Genomic DNA, 19,332 nt, shown 5'->3' on the forward strand with positions numbered 1-19,332 from the left:
AGTTATTGGAATACAATCGTATCCATTTGTTTATGTACTGTTTATGGCTCTTTAAAGCTAAGGCAGAATGCTAATGGTTCTCCAAACCCTAAAATATTTACTATCTGCTTCTTCAGAGAAAAAAAAAAAAGTCTGCTTCCTACTCTAGTACTATAGCATAGCACTTGTTAAACTGAATTACCATTAGCTTTTTACTTACTATTCTTTTATTGCCAACACTTTTCTGAATTCTGGGATGCATTCGCAAAAAAAGAAAAGTTTCCATCCTTATAGAGCTTGCATTCTGGGGTGGGTGGAATAGACTGAAAAAAATAAATATAATTTCCTTTAATCAACAACAGATTTAGAATTGTGTATTGTTCACTATGGTGCCTAGCCTGGTATCTGGTCCACACTGGATGTTCAATAGCTGTCTATCAAATAATGAATTACCAATAAGTGAATGAAAGAATGCCACACAGTGACAGGGAGCACCTCTCTGTTTGTGCATGAGCATCAAGAATGTACATGAGCTGTCTTGGAATTATTTGTCTCTTCCTATTCATAACTGATATCCTGAGATTCTACACTCAGTGAGCCTCAATCCTCATTTGGTGTTTCAAATGGCCCAAAAAGTGTTACAGGATTCAGATAGTATTAAAAAACACAATTTTAAAAATTAAACTAATATATCCTTTTAGGAGAGTAAGCAAGGGTTCATATATGTGACAAGTATAGTGAGTCATGACCCATTTCTGCAACTCCAAGAGTTGGGAATCATCACATTCTGCCTTGCAATAGTATTTTAAAACATAGCCTATCTATATGATATGAAACAATACTTTGGGTCGTGGTTGAGTAGTTTATCATACAAAGCACCAGGATAGCATATGCAAGATTATCTGTATTGAGAGTGTATCAATTTTACTTTATGTTGTTTATATCAAGAATAAATCTCAAATAAATACCAATTATATATGAATCATACTGTTTGTAAAAATTCTGATTCAGTACATCTACTTTGTTCATAGGCAAATTCCATCTGATTTGGTCAAATAAGAAGGAATTTTATTTTACTTTATCTGTAAAAGGAGATGATGAAAACTGCTACAAAAGTAAATGAGGGGCTTTAAGTAATTACTGATTTTCAGATGGAAATAAGAAAGAAAGCTGAAGATTTGAAATCAATTAACTGCCTATCATAATGAAACTAGTACAGATACCTAGCCAATGAAGGTGCCAGATTATTCATAAATTAAAATGCTGACTCTGATTTATTTTACTATTAAATAGAATTGAGGAGATGCCCAATGTGTTTTCTAAGTGACCATTTCTAATTATGCAACTAGATAATCAGCCTAGTCACAAAAAGGCTCCAGCAGCAACATACAGACCCTGGTGTAAGGGGCCTAGGGAGATTCAGTGGCTTGGTCCCTAATCAAGCACATGAGTATTCAGCACCAAGTTGTACATATAAAGTGCTTAGCACAATACTTGGGACACAGTAAACACTAAGTAAATGATTGCTATTCTTATTAACCAGAATCTGAAAAGTGACTTTAGAGAGGGACATGTCCTCTGATTCATAGGTGATACACATCATATCTAGAGGCCGTCTCTTCCTCCAGCAAGAAAAGATTCATGGAAGTGATATCATTTGAGGTAAGTCATGAATAATAGTTAATATTCAAGAAGTAGAAATGGGAAGGAGTTCATAGACAGCGGCATGCTAACTGCATGTTTCTGCAGCCCTCGGCCTTCCCTTACAATTACTCATCCTGAATGGAGCACCTTCCAAAGACAAGTGAGCCTGCAAGGGAGAGAACCAGGCTTTGGCTTTGCTGAGGTCCTGGCATAAGGCACATTTATAGGACTTTACTATTTTATCTGGACCTGCATTGATCTTGCATCCTAGAGAGAAGGTATCTTGGACAAATTAGAGCTTTATGCTTCCTGAAAAGAGGTTTGGTCCACTGAGTGGAGCACTAAGAAGAGAGCTAGCATCTGTCCATCCACATTTGTGGTCCTTCAGGAATCTACTCATCCCTAAGGTCCCTAAGTAGTTCCCCAAAAGCTGAAAAGTTTGGGAGAGTTCTCTTTATCTCTTTAACTAAAAAGACATTAAGCTTTAATGGGAGTAGAGGAGTTTTCTCCCAAGGATTCCATTGGTGACCAGAAAGTTTGAAGCTGGTACATCTCCTGCTCATAGGGCCAGAGATGGCATATTCCCCACCAACTGTGAAAATGGCATCACTTGAGGCTGGAAGCAATGGGAAAGGAATGCATTGGAGAAAGAGTGCTCTTGGAAAGTGATGGGTAACCACTAGTAAGAAGTAAAATTTCAGTAGAACTTTTTTTTTTTTAAGATTGTATTAATTTACTTGAGAGAGAGGAAGCACAGAGGGAGAGGGAGGGAGAGGGAGAAGCAGACCCCTACTGAGCACAGAGCCGGATGTAGAGCTTGATCCCAGGACACCGGAATCGCGACCTGAGCCAAAGGCAAACGCTTAACTGACTGAGCTACCCAGGTGCCTCTCAGTAGAACTTCTAAACTGACAAGAGAAAGAGATAATAATAATTCGATCAAATAAAATACAAAAAATATGAAAAATTTAGACGAGAAAACAACAACATATAATAGAGGCATTAGTGAATGAATTTTGCTATATCTAGGTTTTGGAAATTTATTCAGAATTAAGGAAAATTAATACAAGCTCTATAAGAGACTTCTAAAACACTTCTAAACAGAAGTGTTTTTAAAGACAAAAGGGAAATGGGTGGAGGTGCACCATACTAACTAAAATGAAAGAAAAGCAAAGCTGGTATCAGACAAGTTAAGAATTTGGGGTTAAATGGGATAAAAAGAACATTGTATAATAATAAACAATAAATGATAATAAATGCAATTCCTGATAAAGAAGTAACAGTATAAACTTGTCAAACAACATAGCAGCTGATTATACAAAGGAAATGTATTAGAAACATGAGGAGAATTTAAGGAGATTAAAAAATACAAATTAAGATATTTTGGTTACATAGATTATGTCAAATCAAGTAAACAAAAGAAATTTAATAACATAATCACACTTCAGTGTGTATGTGTGTACGGGAAGGGACAAAAGAGTGGGGGGAGAGAAAGAATACAGAGAACTTTGCATTTCACAAATGGGCAAAATAGCTATATTTATTATTTTTAAAATCTGTCTTCTGCTTGCTGACAAAGAATAAATGAAAACATTTTAAAGTAGAGATTTTACAGATTACATTCCAGGACAGTTAATCTAATAATCTAGAAGTTCTGAAAAATTAGTTACTTGGAATTTAAGAAACAGTCTTTTAACCCTTATACGCAACATAAATTCAAAAGTGAAATTACAAACTATCTAGAAATTCATGAAAGGAATACTCTTTACACTAAAACCCATAGGACACAGCTAACACTATTCTCATAGAAAATTTTACATCTTTAATGGCTTTGTTATTAAAGAAGAAAGACAAAAAATACAGAACTTAGTATTATCTTGAAAAATCAGACAAAAAAAAAAAAAGAAAAATCAGACAAAACAAAATATGCTAAAACGAAGTAGTGGAAATAATACATAAAACTATAATCTGAGAAAATAAGATTGAAAAAAGTATTAATAAATCTGAAAACTGATTCTTGAAAAAGATCAATAATATAAATTGTGAGGTCAATTAAGAAGAAAGGGAAGCAAAAAATATATATCAGGATGAAAATGGAGATATAATCCAGGTACAAGTGAGATTTAAAAAATTATAAGAATAACCTATTTTAAAACCTAAATTATGTAGATGTTTTCCTAGCAAAAGATAAATTACCAACGTAGACTCATGAATAAGCATAAAAGTTGAGAAATCAATCATTGTAAAATAGACTGGAAAGAAGATTTAAAATGTATCTCTAAATGAGGAACCATGAGCAAAGAGTTTCAAAAATGAGTTTATCTAATTTTTAGAAGATAGTTTTAATTTATTTAAATTACATTAAGAAAATTAGGGAGCTCCTAAATTTATTTTATAAAACAAAATAATATTAATATCAAAAAATGATAAAAATCATACAAAGAAAGTATACTTTAATGATACTTTATAGGATGCAAGCAAAGTATTATCAATTGGACTTTAGAAGTGAGATATTCACAGATAGGATTGTAGGAATATGAGGGTGAGTACAAAATAGGAAAAACACATTTCATGATACCAAGAGAACAATGGAGAAAACCAAATTAATATAGCCCTAGATCCTAAAAGTTATGATGAAAAATATTCTTAATAAACCCTGACTAAAATAAGAAAGAAATTACTTCAATAGGCTAGTTTTTACTTATGAACAATGAAAAGCCCATTTTATTATTATTTAAATTTTAAAAATACATATTAGCAAATGTAATAAGAAAAAACATTAATTCTAATACTGGAAAAGAAGAATGAGATTATCCATGTTTTTGCTAAAAATTGAAACCAGAGAAAGTCTTCTAGTCACTTTGAGGGAAATTTTCTAAGTGGCCATGTACCTTTTAAATGTACAATCACCGATACATTTTCATTATATTTGATATAAGTAGCTATAAATGGAAATAGAGTTAGCCTATTTGAAATAGCAACAAAAACTACAAAATAATTAGGAATAATCTTAAGAAGAGCAGTATGAGGAGGAAAAGTACATTTTTAAATTTGATTACAGAAAAATTGGAAAGAATTTCAATAAAGATACTATGAGTGAAGTCAAGTACATGCTTGATTAGAAGAAAACCTCAGTGTACATAAAAAACAAAGCATTAAAATTTACACTATATATTCAGATCTTACATTTGACAAACAACAATAAAAATACATAAAGGATTGGTTAAACACACAAACCATGGAAGCTCAAATTCAAATGACCAATAACCAGAAAAAAAGATTCTCAGACTCACTAATAGGAAAATGCATATGAAAAACAATCCTGAAATATCTTTCACAAGTCATATTGGCAAACAAATCACCTAGAGACTAGACCACAGCAGGGTCTTTCTTCAGATGAGCTCCCAGAATTTTCTCTACCCATCAGCCAGGCCAGAGGAACCATTTTACCATCAAAGGTGTGGAGACTGCACTTGGAAAGTTCTATTTCCTGGATATTTCTAGCAACTTGCCACACAACACTGAGTATCTAGGAATGATTAGGTAGCTGAGTTCGAGTGCCTTTATTGTTCATTACCTATCTACAGGCTTCATAGTTCCTATGAGAGTGAATATATTAATCTTGTGGACAGAAATAATCTTGCCAGTTAACTCAGTATAAATAAAAAAATTATCATTTGGAATTTTTAAAAAGATTATTTATTTATTTGAAGCAGCATGAGTGAGAGAGTGCATGAGCAGGGTGAGGGGCAGAGAGAGAGAGAGAGAAGCAGACTCCCTGCTGAGCAGGGAGCCCTACTGAGGCTCCATCCCAGGACCCTGGGATGGTGACCTGAGCTGAAGGCAGATGCTTAACCAGTTGAGCCACCCAAGTTGCCCTGGAATTCTTTTTTAACATAAGTTTCTTTGGGTTGAATTGTGTAAATCTGTCTACTGAAGCTCGATCCTTATAATAAAATTTAAAACCCTATGATCTGCAGTCCTGCCAACCCATCTCTGTTTCCTCTCTGATTTCATCTTTTGTCACTTTACCCCTCCTTCACTTTGCTCCATCTACAGTGTCTTCCTTGTTTACTTGGAATGTATGAAATTTAGTCTCAAGAGAAGGCATTTGCACTTGTTCCCTCCACCCGGAATGCTTATCCCTACTTCTTTCAGATTTCTTCACATGTACTTCCTTCTTATTGGAGAGATCATTACTGATTCCTTTTAAAAAAGTAATACTGCCTCACTTCACTCCTTTTTTGCCCCCAATTACTCTGCTTTATTATTCTATTCATATACGAATGGCCACAACTATATGAAAAGATGCTCAACAACACTAGTCATTTGTGACATATAACTGAAACCTGAACGAAATACTATTATTCACTCATTAGAATGGCTATCATCAGAGATAACAAGTGTTGACCAGAATGTGGAGAAACTGGGCAGCCTGGGTGGCGTAGCAGTTTAGTGCTAGCTTCAGCCCTGCACGGGATCCTGGAGACCTGAGATGGAGTTCCACATCGAGCTCCCTGCAGGGAGCCTGCTTCTCCCTCTGCCTGTGTCTCTGCCTCTCTGTCTCTCATGAATAAATAAATAAAATCTTTTTTTAAAAATTAAAAAAAAAAGAACGTGGAGAAACTGGGACCCTCATACTGCTGGTAAGAACGTAAAATGCTACAGACACTTTGGAAAACAATTTGGCATAACATTGAAAAGCTAAACGGAAACTTATCATAGGATTTCAAGATTCTACTCGTAAGAATATACCCAAGAGAAATGAAAAAAATATGTTCATACAAAGACTTGTATGCACATGGTAGAGCAACATTATTCAAAATAGTAAAAAACTTGAAACAATACACTATCCAATTGCTGAATGGATTTAAAAATTATGGTACACTCATACGATGGAATATTATTTAACAATAAAAAGCAATGAAGTACTGGTAATTGCTACAACATGGATGAACCTCAGAAATATTATGCTAAGTAAAAGAAGCCAGATGCTGAAGAATACATAGTGATTCCATTTATGTGAAATGTCTAGATCAAATCTGTAGGCACAGAAATCAGATCAGTGGTTAACTGGGGCTGAAGGTGGATAAGAGGACTAACTAGAAACAGGATTGAGGGAAATTGGGCGGGGGGCAGTTAATGGAAATGTTCTAATACTGGAATATGATGGTTCCATAGCTCAATACACTTACTAACAATTGTATACTTTCAATGGATAAATTCTATGGAATGTAAACTATACCACAATAAAGATAAAACATACAGTATAATTTACAGGCAATAGTATTGTTGAGTTACAATCTTCTTTCTTGCATTAAAATGTTATTTGGTTCAGTTGTTCTTTTCGCACAAAAGTCCCCATTTTTTTTTTCTGGGTGTTTATGAATATTGGATACCATCTATGCCACTGGAGAATTCTAATTATCAAAAAGTTCTGGGAATGCTCACCTGGTAGTTCTGAATTTATATTTACATGACATGTACGTACCAGTTTAAACAATTTGGGGAAATATGAAATAATGTTGGATTAAGTATGTTCACTTATTCATTTAGTCTTCCATTGCTGAATATATATTTATTGAGTTTCTATTTTGTGCAATAGAGGCATACAATGTCAAAAGCTAGAGGAGGGATAATCTTACTGACTTCAGCTTCCATAAATAATGAAATTGAGGCCCAGAGAAGTCAAGTTACTTGCCTAGTACAAAAATTCTCAAATGACGAAGCCAGGGCAGGTTCTCTTTTTTCCCATTCTCCCTACTACACTTATGCTAATGAGGAATTCATAAGAATTTACTAGAAACTTAACAAACTAGTAGATTAAAAAAATCACTTTACTGCCATCATTTTAGGATTAACACATATGTTGCATGGTCAACATCTGTTCCATTCAGGACACACTAGCTTTGAGGAGGTAAGGGGCTATAGGAAATTTGCTACTGACAGTCAAATTTGTCTTTTCATATTCAAAATGAAAAGCATTCAGACCTTATCATGTGCTCATCCAGATTTGCTTACAATGTAATTTCATCCTTGTTAGCTATAAATATTATTGAAAGGAATTGAAACTGACAAACTTCCTCAGTGATAGTTTACGAAATTAGATTAAATATTTATTGATTAGCAAACCAAACTTTATGCAGAATTTCAAAGTAAATCATTCAAAAAGTCTTAGAACTAATAAATGTAAATCTTCCAATTCATACATTCTATGCTTTAACGTGAGGAGATAAAAGCCTGGTGCATCTCACAAAGCACAAAACTAAAAAGAATTTTTTTCTACTGTTGCAGATCAACAATTTCCATGTTTTTACTGAGCTGAGGGAAGCAGGAGGGAGAGGGGACTATTCAACATAAATCAGACAACAGTAAGGCAGGAGTACACATTAATAGAGCGAGCTTTTTTCTGTTTTAAGTACATTTAACGTACATTACAAATAACATGTAATTGGTCAAAGGTATTTAAATATTGTATTCACAGTAACTGAATTAATTCCAGGGTAGATTTTAGTTATGGGAAGAAGGAGAGTAAATTTTTTAAGAAAGCAATTCAAACTTTTTATGATCTATCTTATTTTAAAAAACTTGCTCTGATTTCAGATGGCTGATTCCTTTTACTAAGGAACAAGAAAAATGCTGACTGTTGGCTATTGACAACACCTGTTCCCTCATTTTGGCAAGATTATAACCCTTTAAAACTTTTAATCATTGTCATCTTTGAGTGAATCACCTCTAGAAATTATATTGATGTCAAAATTGATATCAAGCTTCTAAAATATATTCAATGTAAAAAAACCTTACTATGGGATGCCTGGGTGGCTCAGTGGTTGGGTGTCTGCCTTTGGCTCAGGGCGTGATCTCAGAATCCGGGATCCAGTTCTGCATTGGGCTCCCTGTGGGGAGCCTGCTTCTCCCTCTCCCTCTGCCTGTGTCTCTGCCTCTCTCTCTATGTGTCTCTCATGAAGAAATAAATAAAATCTTTAAAACAAAACAAAACAAAAACCTCAAAAAACCTTACTATGGAAATTATAGAGAAGGTTGTGATTGAAAATATTAAGCTTATATATACTTGTGCATTCATTTATTTAGAAAATATCAACTAAATATCCATAAAAATGCTAGGATCCTACCAGGTGTTAGAGATACAATAATTAAACATTTTAATTAAATAATTAATAATTAATAATTAAACATTTTAATCATTTCCTGCTCTAATGAAGCTTAAAATATCAGATTGGTAAATTGGCAATTATAATATAGTAAGATAATTGATCAGTCCTCAGCTAACCAAACAAGATGAATTTTGTGCTCTTTACTGTCGAGTCCATTAAAAAAATGTTAAGAGTCTTGCTTTATGGATGTCATTTTTACTATTTATTACATGGATAAGGAAAAAAAATACTTGTGGTAGATTTCACTTCCCAAAAATATTCAAAGCAATATTTCTGGTCTTGCATGCTCTTATAATTCTTGTTTTATCACCATCAAGCCTATGGATTGGGTTGCCAGAATGGCTCAGTCAGTTGGGTACCTGAGTCTCGATTTTGGCCCAGGTCATGATCTCAAAGTCTTGAGATTGAGCCCAGTGTCAGACTGGGCATGGAGCCTGCTTGGGAATCTCTCTCCCTCTGTACCTCACTCCCACCCACCCTCCCCCTTCCCAGATTTGCATGTGAACTCTCTCAATCTCTCTCTCTTAAAAGAAAAAAAAAAAAGAAAAAAGAAAAAACAACTAGGGATCTATTTTCTCTCTCTTTCATCTTGGAAGGAGTTGTATCTGCTTTGACCAAAAGAGTACAGCAGATAAGATACCATGTAACTCCCAAGGCTAGATCTAAAAATGATATAGCTTCTGCCTGCCTCTGTTTTGGGACCCAACCACCATGTTGTGAGAAGCCCCATTAAGTAGAGGGTCTGGTGTACATGTTTAGGTCGACAGCTCCACTAAAAGTTCAAGCTGATAGCCAGTATCAACTGGGAGATGTGTGAGTAAGCAAGCTTTCAGATGCATATTGACATCTGCCGATGCTGAGTGGAACAGAGAGTAGCCTTCTCTTTCCAAACTCTAACCAAAATTGCACATTTGTAAAGCTAAATAAACACTTTTTGATATCTTAAGCCATTAAGTTTGAAAATTTTTAATGGAGAAATAGGTAGATCAAAGAACCTCCATATGTAAACTTTGATTCATTTCAGTAAAATAATTCTTACAGTACTATATACTGCAAGAACAATACTCCTTGGAAATTGACTACCAGTACTCGCCTACATTTATCTATTTCTCCAAAATTGCTTCTTATTATTCATATATATTGTTTATATTCCAGCCAAATATAACTTCTTACTTTTACCTTTTACTAACTCATTCTAGAGAATGGGTTATTGAACACCTATTATGTGCTCAGCATTTTGCTAGATGCTAGTTTTCCCTGAACACAATATATTCCTTCACAACTTCACATCTTTGCATATACTCTTCTTTCTGCCAGAATACCTTTCCCTACCATCTCTGACGTACTTCAACATAATTCCAAAACCATTTCAGATGTCACCTCTGTGCTGAAGACTTTCCTTACTCCACTGATGGTAGCCATATTTTTCTTGTATTCAGAGCACTATGCGTATGTCTGTTATTGATCTTACACATATTATCAGTCTCAATTTTAGCCTAACTCCTTTACTAGACTTTAAGCCTCTAGAGGTCAAGAACAGATATCTTCATGAATCTGCTCTCTGTACTAGTGTCAGGAATATATTAATTTCATTATACATAATGGTTGAATATTGTTAAATAATATTTAAATATTGGTTAAGTGCTGGCATTTTTAGTGTTTTTTTCCTTAAGACTATTTTTAGTACTTTATAAGAAGACTGTTGCACACATGATAATAACAATTATGTCATTAGCTAGTAAAGGTACTGAGCTGATATAAATAATAAATTTCATATATGTTACCACGAATCCACCAAATAGTAATGGTTTTTGCCCACAACTAGCCTTAGCTTATTTTAACAACCTGACAGGGCAGCCTGGGTGGCTCAGTGGTTTAGCACCATCTTCAGCCCAGGGCATGATGCTAGAGACTCGGGCTCAAGTCCCGCATCAGGCTCTCTGCATGGAGTCTGCTTCTCCCTCTGCCTGGGTCTCTGCATCTGTGTGTGTGTGTGTCTCATGAACAAATAAATAAAATCTTTATAAAAAAACTGACAGAAATTGAAGTTTTTATTGCTTATTTCTAAACTCCTAATATTTCCTTAGCTTTCTGATCACTCTAACATGATCCCATAAATAATTTTTATTAACTTTTGAACTACAGCAATAAAAAAAAAGTTTCCCTCATGTACAACCAAAATACATTTTCCAAGAAGCATTCAGAACATTTTCTGCTTAATAGGATATTCATCCAAATAAACTGGTATGATTATTAATGGTACTTTTCCTTTTAATCATAAGGGTCTTCTGTACTAGGAGCTGATCTGTTATCATTTACTAAGCTACTGTTCTCTGGAGCCAAGGAATAGAAGACCTTTTCTTTCATCTTTCCTATTTTAAAGCTCAAATGGAGGAACCGTCTGTACTTTTTAGTCACTTACTTTCTAAGAGGGTCTATTAAGAAATAATGCCATAAAATCAATAGAGTTTCAGCCTTGTGAACTTGACCCTTACCAGATACGTAGGAAACCTAAGGATGCTTTAGGAAAAATTTCCTAAATTGTAAGTCCTACCTCGTTGGGAGCCTCTGGGGAAGAGAGAGAAAAACAACAACAACAAATAATTGCAAAATAATTATATAAATAATAAATAATTACTCTGCAAACAGCTTAATGATATGGACTGAATCAAATGGTGCCCTTGACAGGAAAAAATATTTTTCTCATCCAATCATCACAGCTCTGCATTTTAACAGAACAGTAAGTGGTTCACTGGGTAAACGATTATTTTTTAATTTTTATTAAGTTTTATGGTTTTCTAATTTTAATTTATTTTTGTTTAATTTAGTTTTACTTATATTTTTTTAAGATTTTATTTGTTTATTCATGAGAGAGACACACACACACACAGAGGCAGAGACACAGGCGGAGGGAGAAGTAGGCTCCATGCAGGGAGCCCGATGTGGGACTCCATCCCAGGACTCCAGGATCACGCCCTGGGCTGAAGACAGGTGCTAAACCACTGAGCCACCAGGGCATCCCTAGTGTTACTTATTTTTAAATTTTATTTTTTATTTTTATTTTTTTTTTGTCTCAAATTTTTATTGAAATTCTCGTTAGCTTACAGTATGTTGGTTTCAGGAGCAGAATTTAGCGATTCATCACTTCCGTATGACACTCAGTGCTCATCACAATACGTGCCTTCCTTAATATCCATCACTCATTTAGCCCCCACCCCCCCACCCCCCCGCTTCCCCTCCAGCAGCCCTAAGTTTGTTCTCTATGGTTAAGAGTCTCTTATGGTTTGCTTCCCTCTCTTTTTTCCCTCCTTCCCCTATATTCATCTGTTTTGTTTCTTAAATTCTACATGAGTGAAATCATATATTTGTCTTTCTCTGACTGACTTATTTCACTCAGCATAATATGCTCTAGTTCCATCCATGTCATTGCAATGGTAAGATTTCATTATTTTTGATGGCTGAGTAATATATATATATTTGGATGGATATATATATATTTGCATGGATATGTATGTATATATCCATCCAAATAAACTGGATATATATTATATATAATAAATTGGAATATATATTATTATTCACTAATATATATATATTCATATATATAGTAGTGAAGTTGCTAGATTGAAAGGTAGTTCTATTTTTAACATTTAAGGAAACTCCATACTGTTCTCCAGAGTGGCTGTACTAGTTTCCATTGCCACCAACAGTGTAAGAGAGTTCCCTTTTCTTCACATCCTCACCAACACCTGTTGTTCCTGTGTTGATTCTAGCCATTTTGACAAGTGTGAGATGATATCTCATTGTGTTTTTTGATTTGTATTTTCCTGATTCTGAGTGATGTTGAGCATCTTTAGGGGATGGCACAGCATGGCCATCTGGATGTCTTCCTTGGAAAAATGTCTCTTCAGGTCTTCTGCCTATTTCTTAAGTGGATTATTTTTTGGGGGTGTTGAATTTGGTTAAGTTCTTTATAGATTTTGGATACTAACCCTTTATCAGACATGTCATTTGCAAATATCTTCTCCCATTCTGTGGGTTGTCTCTTAGTTTTATTGATTGTTTTCTTCACTGTGCAGAAACTTTTAATCTTGATGAAATCCCAATAGTTCATTTTTGCTTTTGCTGCTCTTGCCTCAGTGACCTGTCTAGTAAGGAGTTGCTACAGCTGAGGTCATAGAGGTTGCTGCCTATTTTCTCCTGATTTTGATGGTTTCCTATCTCATATTTAGGTGTCTCATCCATTTTGAATTTATTTTTGTGTATGGTGTAAGAAAGTGGTCCAGTTTTCCCAACACCATTTATTGAAGAGACTGTCTTTTTTCCACTGGATATTCTTTCCTGCTTTGTTGGAGATTACTTGACCATATAGTTGTGGGTCCATTTCTAGGTTTTCTATTCCATTCCACTGACCTATGTGTTTGTTTCTGTGCCAGTACCATACTGTTTTGATCACTGCAGCTCTGTAATATAGCTTGAAGTCTGGAAATGCAATACCTCTTGCTTTGCTTTTCTTTTTCAGGATTGCTTTGGCTCTTTGGGGTCTTTTGTAGTTCCATACAAATTTTAGTATTGTTTGTTCCAGCTCTGTGAAAAATGCTAGTGGTATTTTGATAAGGATTGCATTAAATTTGCAGATTGTTTTGGGTAGTATAGACATTTTAACAGTATTTGCTCTTCCAATCCATGAGCATGGGATGTTTTTCCATTTCTTTTGTACCATCTTCAGTTTCTTTCATAAGTGTTGTATAGTTTTCAGAGTACAGGTCATTTATCGCTTTGGTTAGGTTTATTCCTAGGTATCATATGGGTTTTGGTGCAATTGGGAATGGGATTAATTCTCTGATTTCTCTTTCTGTTGCTTCATTATTGGTATACAGAAATGCAACAAATTTCTATATTTTGATTTTATATCCTGCAACTTTGCTGAATTTGTGTATCAGTTCTAGCAATTTTTTGGTGGAGTCTTGCAGGTTTTCTACATTGGACAAAAGATTTTGATTGCTCTTCCACATTGTTTGGTTTCATTTTAGTTTCTATCCCAGAGATACTTTGGGAATATTATAAATAAACACAGAGATATCTCACTAAGAAGATAGCTCTAGGAAATGAAGTGTTTTTCATAAGTAAAGTTTTTACACAGACTGAAATTTTTCCTAAGTAGAACAGATGCTTATGTGTTGTGATTTTAACTCTGATAATGACTCTTACTTTTACCATGTGTGTATGCCCCAATTTAATATTCTCTGGTGGCTGAAATATTTTTTTTTGATGAGAAATATTTTTGTATTTCATATTTGACATTAGAATTGAGAATGTGAATGTTCCAAGAAAAGCAATTGACAGACAATGGCTCTTATTAAGTTTTAAGTGGCTAATAACACCTTTCTCTAGAAACAGATTGTGATAGAGTAGACTATAGACCATTTAGAAGAAAAAGGGTACTTACAGACAAGTTTGCCCATTTTGTCATTTTTGCCTAGGGTCAGCTCTATTCCCAAATAATTAAAACTTACCCATTTAAGCAGTGAGCTGTATTTTATTTCTCATAGAAATATATCTAAAATGTATTATGCATTCTCTTGATTTATTAAAGAGAGTACAATGCATAAAATATAAACTTTCTTCATAACCTAGAGTCATTATTTTGTTTTTTCATAAATTATCCTAGATTGCTTTATTTTTTATAATTCTGTTGTCACACATATTAATGGCAGCTGTCCCAGCTCAGTCTATCTCTATCTCTCATGTACTCAGTAACTCTGTATCTTTCGAGTCACAACATCCTGTGTTTCAGTTATGAGTATAATGTGTAGTAGATGTTACTTGACCTCTTTAAGTCTTATTTTGGTGGCTAATGGCAATATTTCCTATAAGGACTGTGGTGAGAACAATTAAAAATGCACATGAAGCAATAGAGCTTTTAGCTCTAACTTGCACAGATGTCTGTGGTAGATTAGAAACAAAAAAGATGCTGAATAGGGGTCCCTGGGTGGCTCAGTAGATTAAGTGTCTGCCTCTGGCTCAGGTCATGATCCCAGAGTTCTGGGATCAAGCCCTGCTTTGGGCTTCCTGCTCAGTGGGGAGTCTGCTTCTCTCTGTCTTTTTTTCTCTCTGCCCCTCCTGCTCAGCTCATTCTCTCTCTCCCAAATAAATAAATAAATAAATAATTCCAAGTGAAACAAAGTGTCCAGATATATTAACCAATAACTTGAATTTTAAACATAATTTTAAAATTATAAAAATCTTTCCAGAGGGAACAATAATTACTTTTCAGGCATAGAATGTTCTTAGGAGGTTAGAGGTACTTTTCACTAATATTTAAATTTAAAGGATGTTTAGGAAAGAGAGAAATATAGAGGATGTCTGCCAGTAAAGTAGGCAGAATTGTAGAAAGTAGGTAAAAAATCAAAGAATAAAGTATAAAGTTTCAATCGATGTATAACTATTTCATGAGCTGTATTTTTTGTCTACCTATAAAATAGCCTTGTGACATTACTACTTGTGTTTTTTTATTGCATTAGTATCCCATATTCAACTTTGTACAATGACAGGCGCACAAGTAACAGTGAGTTAATTTTAGGAATGAGGTGGAAAAAAGTGTAGAATAGAAATTCTCTTGCCTTAGATAGTATGGGACTGCTTCTCAAAGTCTTAGGAAGTGTCCCTGGGATTTGCATTTCAGAGCATCATTTCCTGGTTGAAGGACTTTGGGAACCTAAAGGGAATTTTTAAAAGGTCAGTTTTTAGTTGCTTATGGCCTACCTCTCCTTCCTCATACAGTTAACTGCTGACATTCAGCATAGTCATGGAGAATATCCAATTAAGAATCCTGCTTGGCAAGTCACCTTTAAATTCCTGTATTTTATTTGTCCCCTAGCATCTATTTGGAGTGCTACCATATTGGAACCTTGAAGGTATATGATCTTTATTATGATGGCCACTCTCCAAGGAAATGTATGTTCTAAAATAAAAGACAGACCACTGTGACAAAAAGTATCAGAACTTCTACCCTCCCAATCAGATCACTATACATCATCTTCAAGGCTTGTCTTTTCCTGGACTTTCTTTTCTGTCTAAAACATTCGCATAGAACAATAGGACATTTATACTCAATTACTTGGGGCTCTTTCTGCCTGAACATTCTCACACCAAATAATTTTGGTGTCTTAGAAATAAAATAGTCAATTAGACTTTGATTAGAGGAGTTGATACTGAGTGAAACAGAGTTTATCTAATATCCCTTAGGAGCAAATTAGAGAGTGAGCCTTATTTTGTTCTAAGGAAAATTTTGTTCTAAGATCACATCTTCTCATATGAAAAGTTCTCAGTGGGTTTGGAGGAGACTATTGGCACAGTGCAACTGACTTTTGAGAGTTACATTTGACAAAACTGAAATAACTAAGTGTCACTGGCATTCTGTTAAACTATCCAAGGGAATCAAAGAACCAAGCTGAGGAGAAAATGATGCTTGCTTGTTTTGAATCCTAATAAGACTGCCTCTTTGTTATAATGCTTTCCACAGAAACCTCTTAGAAAAGTGTTTGATTCTATTCATGACACTGCTATTCTTCTGAAGAGATCAGAAAATTTAAGTTATGGTCTTCTTACCTTTAAAAAATAAACATTAGGTTTTATTTTTAAGAAAAAAATCGTGTATGTATAAATATTGACAGCTCCAGGGGAAATTCAGATGTAATTTTTAAAGACATTTGGTTAGAAAATCTATTCTTGAATCTGAAGGTATTTGCTTTGACAAGATATGAACCAAAATGATCCCTGATTCATCATCATTAAATAGGAGTAGCCTAATGAAAGAGTTTAAGCTCATTTTCTCTGAAGTAATTCTTTGTCCTCTCTCTTCTTTTTCAGAGCTGATAATTATCAAGAGTTCAAACTTAGAACTACTCAACAAGTAAAAGAATCTTTACACAAATACTGGCAAGCAGCTTAGGGCCTATTTTAAATCTTCAGACACACTCTGCAATTTAGATTAATATTTTAACACCAAATATCATTACAGAGAAGACTCACAAAATAGCAGGAATACTGTTATTATGGCTTGAGTTCACTGAAGGAACTGAAAGTCAGGACTGAAGAAATACAAGAAATGTCTAGGGAATATCTATTTCCCCTGGCTGTTTGTTCTAACAATTTGGCCTTAATATCATGTTCAGTGATTTCATGTATACCCACATAGTAATGCTAGTAATTTGTCATTATATCAGGAAGGTAGACTAAGTATGCCTGATGCATGATATTACTTTTGTTGTGTCACCATTACATGTTATTGTGATCCCTAGTTTTATTGAATTTCATTTGTATTAAACTAATGTTTCTATACATATCTTGGGAAAAATATCTCCTGGCTAGCTTTTTTTAGAAGTTGAGAAGAATCAGCAGTGCGAAGACTAGCCACAGTGGAAATACCAAAGAAATAGTGTTTAAAGAAGCAGTTTGAGAGACAAGAATCATAATCATGCAAAGATGACTAGTAATGAGTAATTGTACAAAAAAAATGTAACTCATATGTTATAGTTTTTGAGGAATTAGCGAAAGGAATGAAAACCACGAGCAGGGCTGGTCAGAAATGGCATTAAAGAAGTGGGGCTTTACTGTGTAGAATTACCATGCAAAAGAAGAAATAAATGACATTTTAAAGATTTATTTATTTATTTTTAGAGGGGAGGGACAGAAGGAGAAGGACTCTCCACTGAACACAGAACCCAACATGGGCCTCACTCTCATGACCCGGAGATCATGACCTGAGCTGAAATCAAGAATCAGATGCTTAACCCACTGAACTCCAGGAACTCCAATAAATGACATTATAGACAAAGAAATAACTCTGTGGGGAAGGATGGAAGCAGGAATGTTCAAGCAATGCACTATACTTGAAATGTACATTTTATGTTGGGACTGAAGAGGAAAATAAGGTTGAAAAAATAAGAGGACCAGATAGTAAAGGCCTGTATTCATTCATGAGGGCTGTGGTAACAAAGTACCAGAGATGATGTGACTTATAAAACAGAAATGAATTTTCTCACATTTCTGAAGGCTAGAAGTCCAAGCACAAGGTATTAACAGATTTCGTTTCTTCTAAAGCCTTTTTCCTTGATTTGCAGATGGCCATGTCTTCACATGATCTTTCCTCTGTGTGCATCCATTCCTGCTCACTATTTCTTTGTTCAAGTTTTCTCTCCTTATAAGGACACAAGTCAGGTTGCACTAGGGACCGCTCTAACAGCCTCACTATAACTTAATCACCTCTTTAAAGGTCCTACCTCCAAATACACTCATATTCTGTAGTACGAAGTGTTAGGGACTCAACATATGAATTTCAGAGGCAGCAGTTCAGTCCATAGGAAATTTACATGCCAAGTTGAGAAGAAGGTTTCAAAGAGACATTACTTATGACCTGGGATCTAGTTCTGACTGAGTCCCTTTCCATTTGTCTTTCAGTGCTCTGTGAAACCTCTCTGGTCCTACAGGTAATGGAGTTGAACTAGAAAATCTCCAAGGTTTTCCTAACTAAAATTCTATATTTTGGGGAAATTCCTAAAAATATGAAAATAGGTCATATACCCATAAGTTAATCAACATCATGAGTCAGCTTATTTACAGTCAATTAGACCAAGCATAACCTCTAAAGCAGCACTTCCTAAACTCTTTTGAGAATACTAAGAAGTATCACTCAAAAGGTATTCTGAGGTCATAAAAATCCAGAAAATTTGCAAAATTATTTTGATGGGAGGATTTTGAGCTTTTAGGTAAACCAAGACATTTTTTTGGAAGCTACAAAACCCCGGGGCAGGTGCATTCTCCTTTTTTCCTAATGGGACATTAATATCTTTCACGCTTACCTCTCAATTTGTACAACATTTATAAGGAATAAAATCAAAGTTGTTATATTGAAATAGTTAAGTGTGTTATCTGCAGCCTTGTTGTTTGTATTCTTTTATAAAAATAATTTTTCAGAGAACATTTTAAACAATTTGAGGAGTGGTCACTAAAATACATTTTAAAAAATATTTCAGATGACAGTTAAATTGAACTAGAGTGAAGGAAATAGAAATCTAGGGGAAAATAAAATACTCTAGCTGCTTTAGTTCTCTTGATTTTATAAACAGTGAAGACTTCTCTTCAAGTTGTATAACAGACTGGAAGAATACAGAGAAGGCTCACAGGGCTGCAAGGGTTCCCACATCATCTTTCCTTGTCACTTGTTCACTCTCGGGCTATGAAGGTTGGGTTGAGGGTGGACTGGACTGAGACAAACCAGTTCTGAACCTACATGAGCCTGAAAACTTGAATCATGCTGGCTCTTTTCCCATTCTCCTCAGGAATTTGAAAGATGGAAGAAATGTTGTTTAAGAATTAACTGATTTATTCACAGTAGGTTCTGGGGCTAGTCAATGAGAACTGGCCTTAAAGAGGGCAGGCCCAACTCCTTAATGAGTTCAGGGAGAGCCATACTCAGACCATCTTTTTCTTTTTTCAATAGAGATTTATTCAGTTACTTGAGAGAGAAAGA

General features: G+C 34.7%; 1 long non-coding RNA gene across 5 annotated transcripts in view; it reads left to right on the forward strand.

Moving 5' to 3' along the window:
• Nucleotides 1-18,681, forward strand: part of LOC144295047 (uncharacterized) — a 75,157-nt gene extending 56,476 nt beyond the window's left edge. For 2 of the 5 annotated variants that reach the window (XR_013362389.1, XR_013362395.1), the window contains one exon: nucleotides 1,011-1,532. This is a non-coding gene — a long non-coding RNA (uncharacterized LOC144295047). Of the gene's footprint in view, nucleotides 1-1,010; nucleotides 1,533-1,568; nucleotides 1,642-8,226; nucleotides 9,069-16,670 lie in introns of those variants that run through there. The other 3 variants (XR_013362388.1, XR_013362386.1, XR_013362392.1) reach the window with 3 other exon arrangements.
• Nucleotides 18,682-19,332: the final 651 nt, after the last annotated feature.

The sequence above is a fragment of the Canis aureus genome, chromosome 23 (genome assembly GCF_053574225.1).
Source record: "Canis aureus isolate CA01 chromosome 23, VMU_Caureus_v.1.0, whole genome shotgun sequence".
In the NCBI taxonomy this organism is placed as follows: Eukaryota; Metazoa; Chordata; class Mammalia; order Carnivora; family Canidae; genus Canis; species Canis aureus.